This window comes from Jaculus jaculus, chromosome 14, assembly GCF_020740685.1.
Source record: "Jaculus jaculus isolate mJacJac1 chromosome 14, mJacJac1.mat.Y.cur, whole genome shotgun sequence".
Lineage (NCBI taxonomy): Eukaryota > Metazoa > Chordata > Mammalia > Rodentia > Dipodidae > Jaculus > Jaculus jaculus.
The window spans coordinates 28,155,484-28,169,799 of NC_059115.1; the positions used below are offsets into that span (position 1 = coordinate 28,155,484).

Consider the following 14,316-nt stretch of genomic DNA (forward strand, 5'->3'; position numbering starts at 1 on the left):
TGGAGGTCAGCACTTGTGCAATTCCTTAGGTGGGGGTAGCGGAGTATGGTATCAGCCTCCTATGACCTTGGTGGTCTGAGGCAGGCTGCTACAGCTTATGGTGCGAGCCACTAAGGCTTACAGTGTGGGCTATTAAGGCTTATGGTGCAGGCTATTTACAGAAACCAAATAAGTGGTTCACTTTATTACTCATTTCCCATCCTTGAGGGCTATCTCATGCCCTTTTTACCTAGTTTTATATTAGGAGCGGGCTCTGATATAATGAGAAGAGGGATTCTTTACTTGCTTCTAACAGAGAGTAAAGCCTGGAGTTTGAGGTATGCAGGGGGCCCACTTAAGCTCCCTTTGGAGTGTGATAGTATTTCTGAGCCTCGGAATTCTTGGGCCTTTCATTTCCCACTTTTTCTCTTGTTAATAGTTCTAATCCTAGAACTTGGAAGGACTAAATGTAATCTTTCTCTCTGCCCTGAAGGCCCTTATATTGTATTGTTGTCTAAGCATCATGATCTGGACCGGACTCACTCGTTTTCTAACAAAGTAAAAATCTTATTAAGTATGCAAGGCCCAACTGAAAGCATCAGGAGCAAAACCATTAAGGGTCCCATCAGGGTGGAAAGCAGAGTAGTCATCCAGGAGGACTTGTTAAACCATCCCTCAAACCATCCTTGGTCAGTTTCCCTCTCCCTTTGATGCTTTTTTAGTCATATTCATCTATGACTACTTCCTCAGGATGGTAGTAAACCCAGGGGACAAGCTGGACCATAATACAGAAATTTTTGGATGGGTTAAAAACTGAAGTAGAAACACAGGGAGTCAGCCCAGTATCACATGCCCACCACCTGTTATACCCTGGCACTAGATATTGGTTGTCTGAAATCTGACTATAGGTCAGAGTAACATTACAAAGATGTTGGTGGGATGGGGGGGCCTTTTCTATACATGTCCCCCTTCCTGAGACCTCGGGGATAGTCAACTTGTTTTTGGTCCCCCATGAACACCGGCTATTATGTTCTTTAGTTATATTAAACTCTCCCATAGTTGCCATCCCCTCATAGTAGGGTGGTCCTGAGGATAAACAAAGCCAGCAGGCAGAGGTAATGTTGGGGTTGGTGGCGTTTATGGTGAGGAAGGCCCCTTGGATTAGGCTAAAGAGCCTCTGTCTTGTCCCGTGTGGGGCTTCCGAGAGTGGGCTAGTCAAAAGGGTTCTAGCAGTCGTTATGTGATGGGTCTTAGTTGCCACTGTGGGTGGGAGCTTGGGTAATGCCATTTTAGGGGGTCCCTGTTCTACTAGAACTTTATTAGGTCCTACTGGTCTTGGGGTGGGAGGCTCTATTTTAAGTCGTATAGTAAAGGTTAGGCCCTTATCCCATCCTGTCATATAAAACCTGAGTCCCCAAATTTTTCCTTTTATCCAGTCTCGGGACTATCGACCTTGGGGCGGTGAAAGAGATGCTGAGAGGAACTGCTTTTTTCCCATCTAATCCTTCCTGCACAGTAATCAGGTCCCAGGAAGAAGCTGGGTGCCAGTAGGTATTACCTGTAGTTTCATAACCCCAGTGTTTACAGTAGAACTCTTTTGTCCCTCCATAACTTTGTTTAGAAGTTCGGGGGCAGACATAAAATGGAGTATGCTGCATCTTACGTTGGGCTGGCCCAGAGCTGCACCCCAGGTTGTCTGCCATGTATTGGCCTTGGGAGATGACCCCTTGTGTGAGTGCCCACTTTGCCACATGAGAGTGGACTTCTCTAGAGACCTCCTCTGGGGTGAGCTCTGGGATATCCCAAAATTTTATCTCGGCTACCAGGGCACAGATGTCTGGGGTCAGGACAGGCCACCAAGTCCAGGGGGGCGCTTCCCTAGTTGCAGTCCATATTATATCCCCCGTTTGAGAAAGCACTTGCTAAGTCAACTTTTGGGGGGCATGGGGATTGGAGGCATCACCTAGCTGGAGAAGGAGAAGCCACATGACGAAGCCTAAGTTTAGGGGGATTGTCTGTCCTCTCAGCTTGCCATTCGGGGCCCCGTGGCGGAGCAGGCTTGACGTGAGATGCATGGATCCAGGTGGGTATTCCTTCAAATTTCATGGCCATTGGAGTGGTTAGTAGGACGAGGTAGGGGCCCTTCCACCGAGTCTCAAGGTTTCCTGCACAGTGGCGTCTGACATAGACCGAATCTCCCACCTGGAAGTGATGTGGGACCTGTAAGTCTCCTTTTCCTGAGTAAGCCTCCTGGAGTTGCTTCCATGCTCGTTGTCTCACCCACTCGAGCACCTTGAGCCTAGAGAACAGAGGCTGGGAAAGCGGCACATCAGTACTATGTATAGAGGTTATTTATACCAGTGGAGGAGGCCCCCCGTATAGCAATTTATAGGGGTCAGTCCAAATTGTCCGGGTGTGTTTCTGACCCTAAAGAGCACAAAGGGTAGGAGAGCTATCCAATCATTAGCGCCAGTCTCTGCGGTCAATTTGGTGAGGGTCTCTTTAATGGTTCTATTTATCCTTTCTACCTGTCCTGAGCTTTGGGGTCTGTATGCACAATGTAATTTCCAATCAATCCCCAATACTTTGGCCAGTCCCTGACTTACCTGGGCAGCAAAGGCTGGACCGTTGTCTGATCCTATTACCTTGGGTATCCCAAATCTTGGGAAAATTTCTTCCAGTATTTTCTTAGCCACCATGGTTGAGGTTTCTTCCTTGGTAGGATAAGCCTCTACCCACCCTGAAAAAGTGTCTACAAAAACTAGTAAATACTTATTACCATACTTAGCTGGTTTTACCTCAGTGAAGTCCACTTCCCAGTGAGCACCTGGGCTGTCTCCCCTTAGCCTCTTCCCAGGAGGCATTCTTGAGGGATTAGCATTGACCATCTGGCAAGGTACACAATGCTTGACTACTAAGCCAGCTATCTCTGGCAACCTCAGAATATGGTAAGGAGACGTCTGCAGCAGTTTTTGTAGATGTTTGGTTCCCAGATGGGTTAGGCGGTGTATTCGTTGAATGTACTGTAGTCCCTTTCCTTGAGGTAGACTCTCTTTTCCCTCTGAGGTAAAACAGGCCCCCTCTGGAGTTTCAGAGAACTGGCCTAACTTTCTAACTTCTTGCCAGTCACTTGGGGTATATCATTGCTCACTTTTTTGGTTCTTTGGCTTTTTTATTATGGGCAGAAGGTTGACCCCCTGGGCAGCCTGCTTGGCCACTTGGTTAGCCATCTGGTTTCCTTTGGAGATAAAATCTTTGGCTTTTTGGTGGCCAGGGCAATGCATAATGGCCAGTCTTTTGGGTAGATGTAGGGCTTTTAGCAAACTTAGAATTTTTCTTTGTTTTTAATTTCTTTCCCTGCTGAAGTAAGTAGCCCTCTCTGTTTGTACATGGCCCCGTGTACGTGTGCAGTAGCAAAAGCATACCTGCTTCTCTGTGTAGATATTCACAGACTTTCCTTTAGCTAGTCGCAGGGCCTGTGTGAGGGCCATGAGCTCAGCCTTTTGTGCTGAAGTTCCTTCTGGCAGACTGCTGGCCCAGACTGTTCGTGTCCTGTCTACTGTCGCTGCCCTAGCCATCCTCTTACCTTCTACAATGTAACTGCTTCCATCTGTGAACCAGGTTAATGTTCCTCTAGTCAGTGGGACATCTGTGAGATCCTTTTGGATCCCAGTTTCCTCAACCAGCAGCTGATGACAGTCATGAGTCACTGTCTCATCAGTTTCTTCAGGCAGAAGAGTAGCGGGGTTGAGGATGGCAGGAGGGGCAAACGTTATCCTGTGGGTGAGGAGCAGGCTCTGGTAGTGAGTCATATAGGCGTTAGTCATACATCGGTCTGGGGGCTGCCGGAAAATGCTCTCCAGGGCATGGGGGGCAATGACAGTTATCCTCTGCCCTAGAGTTAGTTTATCAGCATATTTGATCAATGTGGACATCGCCGCTATGGCTTTTAGACATATAGGCCATCCACTAGCCACGGGGTCAAGTTTCTTTGATAGGTAGGCAACGGGTCTTCTCCATGGCCCTAAGGATTGGGTTAGGACTCCCCGGGCTATCCCCTTACGCTCATCTACGTAAAGGGTGAATGGTTTGGTCACATCAGGGAGGGCTAGGGCAGGCGCACTTAATAGTGCCTTCTTGATGGCATTAAACGCCCCCTGGTGTTCAGAGGTCCAAATGAATTTTCCTTTCTCTTTAGCTAGTGGATGAGGGGGGGATACTAGGGTTGCAAACCCTGCCCCTCCACCTTCAGAGTTGCCTGGGCTCGGGGAGGGGCTCCGAGCCCCGTCCTCCCTAGTCTTTATCTTCTCCAAGGGTTAGGACCCTAGGTCTGGTGCTGTTCTTCTTAGGGCAGTCTCTTGCCCAGTGCCCTTTCTCCTTGCAACAGGCACATTGATCTCTATCAAGTCGGGTCCTGTTGCCCAGGTTCCCTATCTGCCTAGGGCCTGTCCTAAACTTTCGAATATTTCTCTCCCTTTCTCCTTTTTTTTCCTACCACTGTGGCCAGGATCCTGGTCAGATTTTTCTCTTGTCATCTATTGCGCCTATCCTCCCTTTTTTTTCTCTCGTTCTCACGTCTCTCTTCATGTTCTTCTCTCTCTCTTTCTCTCCTCTGCTCCTTTTCCTCTTCTGTCTCCCTTTTGTAATATACCTTTTCTGTCTCTTTTACTAAATCACGCAGCTCAACTTCCTGTAATCCCTCCAATCTCTGAAGTTTCCTTCTGATATCAGGAGCTGACTGTCCTATGAAAGCTAATGTTACTGAGCCTTTTTGAATCTCAGAGGTGGGGTCAAAGGGTGTGAACCTCCTAAATGCTTCCATGAGCCTCTCAAGAAACACTGAGGGAGACTCCGTTGGCCCCTGCATCACCTCTCTTACCTTGGCCAAATTGGTGGGCCTTCTGGAGGCACCTCGGAGACCCGCCACCAGAGCCTTGCGATAGATTTTTTTTTTCTTTTTTTAAAAAAAACATTTTACTTATTTACTTGAACAAGGGAGAGAGGCAGAGAGAAAGAGGGAGAGAATGGGTGCGCCAGAGCCTCCAGCCACTGCAGATGAACTCCAGCCACATGCGCCACGTTGTGCACTTGGCTTACATGGGTGCTAGGGAATTGAACCTGGGCTCGTAGACCTTAACTGCTAAGCCATCTCTCCAGCCCCTTGTTTGATTTTTTGAGGTTGGGTCTCACTTTAGCTCAAGCTGCCCTGGAACTTACTCTGTAGTCCTAGGCTGCCTCAAACTCACAGTGATCCTCCCAAGTGTTGGGATCAGAGGCATGTGCCAACATGCCTGGCTTGAGTATTTTGAATGTTTCGAAAACAAATGATAAATGTGTGTTTGGTATTACTCTGTTGTAATCATTATTCAAAAAAAGTAGTTATTTGAAAGAGTGTATAAATGCTCTTACTTTTAAATTAAATGCATGCTTTTTCAGATTCTCTGACAGATTTTTAAAAAATTATTTGCAAGCAGAGAGAGAGAGAGAAGGAGAAAGAGAATGGATGCACCAGGGCTACCACACTAACCTCCGGACACATGTACCACCTTGTGTGTCTGGATTTACTAGGGAATTGAACCCAGGCCTTTAGGCTTTGCAAGCGCCTTTAATTGTTGAACTCTCTCTAGCCCAAGAGCTCTTTAAAAAATTTTTTTTTAATTTTGTTTACTTATTAGAGGGGAAGGTAGAGAGAAAGAATGGGCTCACCAGGGCTTCAAGACACTGCAAACTAACTCCAGATGCGTGTCCCCCCCTTGTGCATCTGGCTTATGTGGGTCCTGGGGAATTGAACCTAGGTCATTAGGCTTCACAGGCAAGTGCCTTAACTGCGAAACCATCTTTCTAGCTCCCAAGAGCTTTTTATTGAGAACATTTGAGACTCCTGAAATTTTCATATTTAATATTTCATATTTGCTCTTGGTTGAGAAAAAGCTACTACCATGAAGTATGTGGTCTCCATGAGCTCTAGGAAAAATTCTCTTCTTTTTTGGTTTTTCGAGGTACGGTCTCACTCTGGTCCAGGCTGACGTGGAATTAACTCTGTCATCTTAGGGTGGCCTTGAATTCATGGCAAGGCGTGCGCCACCATGCTGGGCTAAAATTCTCTTATTTTCTACTTGAGAAGTTGGCTTTTGGTCCTGTCAGTTAAAAGGAGTGAACTCATGTCATGCATTTAGAGGACCAGCAGAGGGCGCCTTATTCAGCATATTTACTTCACTGTTCTTGAGAAGGGGAGCATTTTGGATGGTTGCATACAAAATGAAAATGAAACTAAAGAAGAATAAAAATCCTGAAAACAAACCTAAAAGTTTCACTTATTTTAAACTTTTTGGCTTTCTTTTGATAAGGCCTTATTAGGTATCCTTTACAGGCTGGGGATTTATCATCTTGCCTCAATCTCTCTGTGTCTTAAGTGCTGCGATTAGGACTATGTGCCACCATGAGTGGCTTGAGAAGTTTCCCTTTCAATCTTCCGACCAGACCCTTCCTGCGTTTCATGTGCCGTCTATTCGGTCCCCCTCTAGAGCCTACTTCGAGGCTCAGCTGGTGAAGCGGCAGCAGTGTGCACTTACGCAGATCGCTGGATGTTCGCTGGGAAAATGGTGTTTGAGGTGGCTGGCATATATCTTTAGAAAGAAGTATTTGATAGTCTTTATTGTTAATTTTCATTTTCCTACTTTTCCTCTGGAATATTGTAGTAGGATATCTTAGTCTGTCAAGTGCTGCAGTTACGAGTGTGAGCCACTGTGCCTGCTTAGCTTTGGTGTTTGGTTCTTTTTTTTTTTTAATTTTTATTTATTTATTTGAGAGCGACAGACACAGAGAGAAAGACAGATAGAGGGAGAGAGAGAGAATAGGCGTGCCAGGGCTTCCAGCCTCTGCAAATGAACTCCAGACGCGTGCGCCCCCTTGTGCATCTGGCTAACGTGGGACCTGGGGAACCGAGCCTCGTACCGGGGTCCTTAGGCTTCACAGGCAAGCGCTTAACCGCTAAGCCATCTCTCCAGCCCTCGCGATAGATTTTTAAGCTCTCCCTACCTTCAGCCGTATTGTGGTCCCAAACAGGGCGAGTCAGAGGGAACCCCATGTCTATCTCATGCTGCAGCTGCGTGGGCCACCCGTCGGCCCCAGGGACATTTTTTCTGGCCTCTATTAAAATTCTCTCTCGTTCCTCAGTTGTGAAGAGTGTCTGCAATAGCTATTGGCAATCATCCCAGGTAGGCTGATGAGAAAACATAAGAGATTCCATCAGCCTCGTGAGGCGTTGGGGTTCCTCTGAAAAAGGGGGATGGCTAGCTTTCCAGTTATAAAGATCTGCAGAGGAAAAAGGCCAATATTGGAGGGGTTGTAGTTGGCCCCCCAGCATGGGAGGACCTGTCTCGCATAGTGGCAGTGTTACAATTCCATTTGCTCCCTCCGGGGTAGCATCTCTCCGGCTCCACGTCCTTGCGGCCAGCCCTCCCATTTCCAGGAGTTCGGGAGGGCAGAGGAAGGAAGCCCGGGCAAGCCTGGAGGCGGAGGCTCAGGGAGGGAGGGGGGCGGAGGCATGGGAAGGATGGAGGGCAGGACTTCGGGAGGGGCGAGAGGTGGAGGTGTGGGAAGGGTGGAGGGCAGAACTTTGGGCGGGGCCAGAGGCCCTCCCTCAGTTCCTGGGACTAGGTAAGGGGGGGAGGGGCAGGCGGAGTCTCCGGCCAAGCCAGAGGCTCTTTGATCTCAGGATAGATGCGAGGGGGAGGTCTGGCTCCCTCAGGAGAGGGCTTTTTTGCATTTCCGAGAGTCAGGACTCTGAAGCTTGAGTTCCTGGGTTTATTCAGCCATGGCCTGACCCACAGTGGGGGGGTTGTCCATCAAATCCTTCCAGGTGAGGATATAAGCCTCTTGGTTGGGACAGGAGCCTGGTCCATTCTGAAAAGTAATATCTTTAACAGCCAGAATAGTCTCAGAATTAAAGGTTCCTTCTGATGGCCATCTGACCTCATAAGTTGGCCACTCAGAGGCGCAAAGCATTTGTCAGGGTCTCCTTCTAACCTCAACTGACAAATTATGGGCCCTAGATTTAACTTCATTCCAATGGTCAAGAGTCAAGCTAAGGGGCGTTGTCACCGTCTGTCACATTTTAGAACTATAGACAAAGATACAAAGAACAACAACCACACACACAACTGAGACTAACAAATCCAGACACCAGTGACCCGTCCGCATCTTCCACAAGCAGGCAAAAGAATCGGACTGCTGCGAAGGAGGAAGCTTCCACTCTAACAACAGTACCCGGTCCTCTGACCGACAGTAGGAGACTGACAGGCGTCCCTGGCTCTCCTCACCTCCCAGGGCGTCCCCCAGGGTGGCAGCCTGTGATCCTCCTAGCACATCTGCTGATCACGGTCCTCTGGTCCTTTATGGCCCTAGAGGATGGCTGCAAATCAAACCAAGCCAAAAGCGCACGTCCCAGAAACCAGATACTCAGAACACAAACACCGGCTGGCACACATTCACTCCAGAGGGGGCCCCCTTACCTCCAAGTCGGTTCTCGGGTGTGTGTGGGGGCCTTCACATCCCGGGCGAGCCCCCAATGTAGGAAAAAAAACCCCGCAGGGAGCCCCCACGCTCTGCCCGGATAAGGCGACACCCCAAATCACTCACGAGAAGCGGTCTTGATGGAAACTGCAAGAGGATTTTATTCCAAGCGCGCTGGGGCCCACAGTCATACACCGCACAGGGGTAGAGGACTACAGAGCCCCGAATGCAGGAACAGGACAGTTTTTATAGGGTTTCTAACAAAGCCTGTGCATTAGACCAATCATTTAACAATATCAGGAGCCCGCAAGGTGTTAGCCAGTCAGTTTGTGCCACCCCATAGTTTCTAAGCCAATTAGTTTACTTTGTTCAAGCCCCTCATGGACCAATCATTCTCTTGTGACCTTGGTGGTCAGCATTTGCGCAGGTCCTTGGGTGGGAGTAGCAGAGTGTGGTACCAGTCTCCTATGACCTTGGAGGTCAGCACTTGTGCAATTCCTTAGGTGGGGGTAGCGGAGTATGGTATCAGCCTCCTATGACCTTGGTGGTCTGAGGCAGGCTGCTACAGCTTATGGTGCAAGCTACTAAGGCTTACAGTGTGGGCTATTAAGGCTACTAAGGCTTACAGTGTGGGCTATTAAGGCTTATGGTGCAGGCTATTTACAGAAACCAAATAAGTGGTTCACTTTATTACTCATTTCCCATCCTTGAGGGCTATCTCATGCCCTTTTTACCTAGTTTTATATTAGGAGCAGGCTCTGATATAATGAGAAGAGGGATTCTTTACTTGCTTCTAACAGAGAGTAAAGCCTGGAGTTTGAGGTATGCAGGGGGCCCGCTTAAGCTCCCTTAGTGTGATAGTATTTCTGAGCTTCTGAATTCTTGGGCCTTTCAGGATCATTCCCTTGATGAGTAAGAATTGGCCTTCTTTGTCTTTTTTGATTCCTTTTGGCTTGATGTTTATTTTATCTTACATTTGTTTAGCAATGCCTGTTTTTTTCTTATTTCTGTTGGTATGGGATATCATTTTCCATCCTTCTCCCTGAGAAGGTGCCTGTCTTTAGTGGTGAGATGGGTTTTTTGAAGACAGCAGATTGAAGGGTCTATTTTTCTGATCCACCTTGTTAGCTTGTATCACTTGATGGGTGAATTAAGTCCATTCATGTTTAGGGTAATAACTGTGAGGTTTGATTTAATCCCTGCTATATTGTTGTGCTTTATGTGGTTTGGTATTTTCTTGGACTTTATCGTTTTTTGAGCCTTCTCTGTGTTTTGTTATTGTTGTCTGCTTTTTATAGCCTCTTTTGGGGCAGGAGAGATAGGCCAGCATGGTCTAGTGGCATGTCAGTGCATAGGGGATGAAGCTGTGTAGTCTGTTGGTACAGCAGGATGGATGAGATGGGACAGCACAGTATGGTTACATGGTGAAGTGGGAGGGGGGGGAGGATGGGATTGTGTGGTCCTGGTGGTGGAGAAAGGGTGGAAAGCCATAGGATAGAGGGAGCAATGAGAGCTTGTTGGCACAGGGAAAGGTGTGCAGTGCCTGACCCAGATCCATGAAGCCCGTAGGTAGTGCACAAGAAAGCCTGGTCTATGGCATGGTGACTTGTGCCACAGTGATGTGTGCCACAGCTGAGAGTGCTGTTTGAGGGATTTAGGGGACTGGTGTGGTACCAAGAGCATGGGAAGCAGAAGATTCCCTGCTTTGCTCCTCCATTCCCTTCCACTGGAGTCTTCAGGGACCTGTTGGCCCTAAGAACCCCACTATTCTTGCCTGCTTTTTCCCTGTGAGTTTAGGTAGACACAATCTTGCCAGAAGTTCCCTGATTAGGCTTAATGAAGACATGACCAAATGCAAGAATGAACTCCAGGATGCATCAAGAAAAATCAAGCCTCACCTGAATTTAAACCTTGAAAAAAAGATGAATGATGGAAAGAAAAAAAAAAATGCTGGGCATGGTGGCACACGCTTTTAATCCCAGCACTTCAGAGGCAGAGGTAGGAGGATCACCACGCGTTTGAGGCCGCCCTGAGTCTACACAGTGAATTCCAGGTCAGTCTAAGCTAAGTGAAACTCTACCTTAAAAAAAAAAAAAAAAAAAAAAACAAAAAACATGAAATTTAGCTTTTGAAAGCATCTCTAAAAGCTCTCAATAACAAAGTCAATAATATGGAGGACAGAACATCTGAGTTCGAAGACAAGACAGAAGTAATTGATCACAAGTCTAAAGCCCTTTTTAAGTTAAAAAAAAACCATAAAAACAAAAGGATACTATAAAATGACATAAGATTTGTTGGGCCCTAAAAGGCCCAGGCATGAGGCCTAGTGGAACTTCCTGAGCCTAGCTAAAGTTTGGCTACCTGTATCTGGCCAGCTATGACTCAGCAAGATGCCTAATGGCTTCTGGCCTGCCACTTCCATATGGCAATTATAATTACCATTTCAATAGGTAAAGTTTACTATTGGCCCTTACCTCTTCCCCCATCCTAAAATCCCTGCCTTCATCCCTAACATGATACAGGCAACTTCTCAGAGTAATAAAGTGAGTTGTTTCTGTGAGTTCCTGCATCAAAAAGACTCCCGACTCAGTGTGGTTTCTCTCCGGTGGCCAGGAGAGGTTTCTGAGTTGTCCAACGCTCATCATCCCCTCAGCCCCTAGGGAGGAACCAGCAGGTCTGGTCCTTCCCTCGGCACTACCTGAGTGGGAAGGAGCCCGGCAAAGATTCAGATCATGGGTATTAACAGAAGGGGGATAAATCCAGTTCAAAGGCATAGAGAACATATTCAACAAAATTATTTAAGAAAAATTTCCCAATCTTACAAAAGAGTGGACCATCCTGATACAATAGGCTCACAGAATACCAAACAGAGAGCAGCACTGAAGAAAGCCTCCAACGTATATGTGGAGGCTACTGAAAACAAAGGGATAATGTTAAAAGCAGTGAGACAGAAACATCACATTACGTACAAAGGCAATCCATCAGGTTCACCTCCAAGTTTTCAATAGAAAACATGAGAGCTAGAAAGGGATGGAATGGAATATTTCAAAACCTAAAAATTTGTAGCTTCCAACACAAACTACTTGTGGTTGTTTGAATAGATGGTCAGTATTTTATTAGTTTGTAGTTTTCACCTGCAGCCACCTAGCTGGAGGCAGTATCACTGGGCAGATCTTAAGGTGTGGTGATGGGTTTGAAATTTCAATCTAAAGATATGCACACTGTGTCTAGCTGGAGTTCCTGAAGTGTGCTGTGCTGAGTGGCTTTTGGCTTTTGCCTTGTGCTTCTCTCTGTGTGCTTGGTCCTGTGAAAGCAGGCCAGCTTCTTCTGCCATTATGGAACTTCCCCTAGATCTATAAGTTTCAATAAATCCCTTCCTCCATAACTGTGCCTGGTCTGGAAGTTCATCTCAGTGAACCTGAAGCTATCTGCTACAGAAGTTCGTACTAGGAGTGGGCTGAGATAAGCCTGACCATGTGAATATTGATCTTTTGGAACATTTATTTTGGAGGAATAGGCATGAACTTGGTGCTTGTGGCTGAAGATGTCTTCTGGAGTGGTAAGCTAAGTTTTATGGACTATTCTGATAAGAGTTTGAAAATGCTAAGTGCAGACAGTATTAAACTTTGAGGGTTAGCTTATGAGCTTTCTAAGGGGAAGGAAAGACTACAGAACTGTTGTTAGAACTGGGGTACTGCATCCTACTACCCAGGACCAGAGAATTTGATCAAGGTTAAATTTGTAACTGACTGATGTGCTTGGCTAAAGATAATTGGACTGAGAGATTTAAGATTTTTAAGCTGGAAAACCTCAAGCAAGTCAAAATTACAGGCACTGAGACTGATCTTAGGTTACAGAACCTGCTATTGTCATACAGATTAGCAATTTTAAAGAATACAGCCCAATTGCTTTACATTAAAACAATGGAAAGAATGCCTGAGGAAAGACTATCATAGGAATGCAAACTCTTTTGATAAGAGTTGGTTGGGAAGGAGCCTGCTTTTCAAGGTTATGATTTATTTCATCCCTTAATTACAAACATGGCTGTGACCTCTCACCCGAGTGCTTGGTTCTCATTCTGGGACAAGATGGTGCCATGTTCTCCACTCCTGACAATCTGGAGGTCTGAAGGACTGTACATGGTGGAGGGGCTTTCTCAATTTACAGAAAGAACAGTGCTTTCCAGGGAATAAGGAAAAAATTGCAAAATCTACACCTTTAGTCTGCCTGGGGTAATGGAGAAACAGTAAATATTATCCAAGTCACTAACAAGTCACTCCTTTGACCTGCCACAGACAGTTTGTCTTGAGTTATTGCCAAAAAACATGATCCTAGCAACATGGTAGCCTTGTACTACTTCTAAAGATGGCACAGCTGAGATACGCAACCTGTAACTTTATGATGTGAAAACTGGGACATGTTTAAAATCTTTCATACAGAAAAAAAATGCAAAATTGGTGCCCATCCTGGTCAGATGATGAAGTTAACTGTCCCCAAAGTGTTAACAATGAAATGCATTTCTTTGAAAACAATTTTAATACAATTGTAAATAAATTACACTGGCAAAAAAATTGATGATTTTGATCTATCACTTGGACCCCCACCTTATAAGGTGGCAGTCTATGTCCCAGGAAGTAAAGGTGTGCCTTCTTTTGTTATATTATATCAGTACCCTAGTTTTGCTAGGCCTCATACAGCCCTCACCAACAAAATCTTTGTTAAAGCTAACAAAATTACCATGCTGTGGAATAAAAAAAGCCGCTGCTGTGCTAGTGATTTCTAGTACAGATGTTGACAATACTGGTGCTTCCTATTATGGAAAACAGACACTGAACTACATTGCTACAAATGGAGAAAGTACAGTCATGCAACTATCAAAAAATGGCCCAATTTAAGAAGTAGCTTGGAATTCTAGTTCCACAGAATTTTGTGCTGTGTATGGTTTCATGCCTGCCAAAGTAACAGTCTTCAACTTGAAGATCTTGTGTTTGACTGGGCCTCAAATGCAGCTTACTACAGCCCTCATGGATATTTATTAGTGCTGGCTGGGTTTGGACACCTGAGGGGACAGATGGAGGCATGGGATATGAAAACCTACAAACCCATTTCTAAACCAGTGGCTTCTGATTCTATGTATTTTTCTTGGTGCCCAGATGGTGAGCATATTTGAACCACCACCTGTACTCTCAGGTTGTGTGTTAATAATGGGCATAAGATTTGGCATTATACTGGCTCCATCCTTCACAAGTATGACATGGCCTCAAATGGTGAGTTATGGTAGGTTTCTTGGCAGCCATTTTTGGATGGGATATTTCCAGCAAAATCAATAACTTGCCGAACAGTTCCAAGTGATGTGTCCAGTGAAGAACCTAAGGCTGCAATAGCTTATCAGCCTCTGGCTTTAAGAAATAAGCCAGTCACCAATTCCAAACTGCACAAAGAGCCACTGCAGAATGCAAAAATGCATCCAGGAAGGGATAAGCCCTTATCCAAAACAGCCCTTAAGAACCATAGCTTAAGTATAAGCTCATGTTATTTGCAAATAGAGCTAGTTTAAATTCTTACTTTCCAATTTGTATCCCTTCTATATCTTTTGCCAGTCTTATTGCTTAGGACTAGGACTTCTAGCACTTTGTTGAAGAGCAGTGGTGAGAGTGGGCATCCCTGTCTTGTTCTTGATCTCAATGAAAACTTCTTGAGTCTTACCCCATTATGTATGATTTGACATTAGGTACAAGCGTTCAGGATATTTACATGTAAGTTCATCACAGATATAAATCATAATTTTCCCTTCTTGTTTCTCTGACTGGTTTTGGTATTAAT

At 45.9% G+C, this 14,316-nt stretch overlaps 1 pseudogene; it reads left to right on the forward strand.

Annotated features, from left to right (window-relative positions):
- Nucleotides 1-12,581: 12,581 nt before the first annotated feature.
- LOC101597583 lies at nucleotides 12,582-14,050 on the forward strand (annotated as a pseudogene).
- Nucleotides 14,051-14,316: the final 266 nt, after the last annotated feature.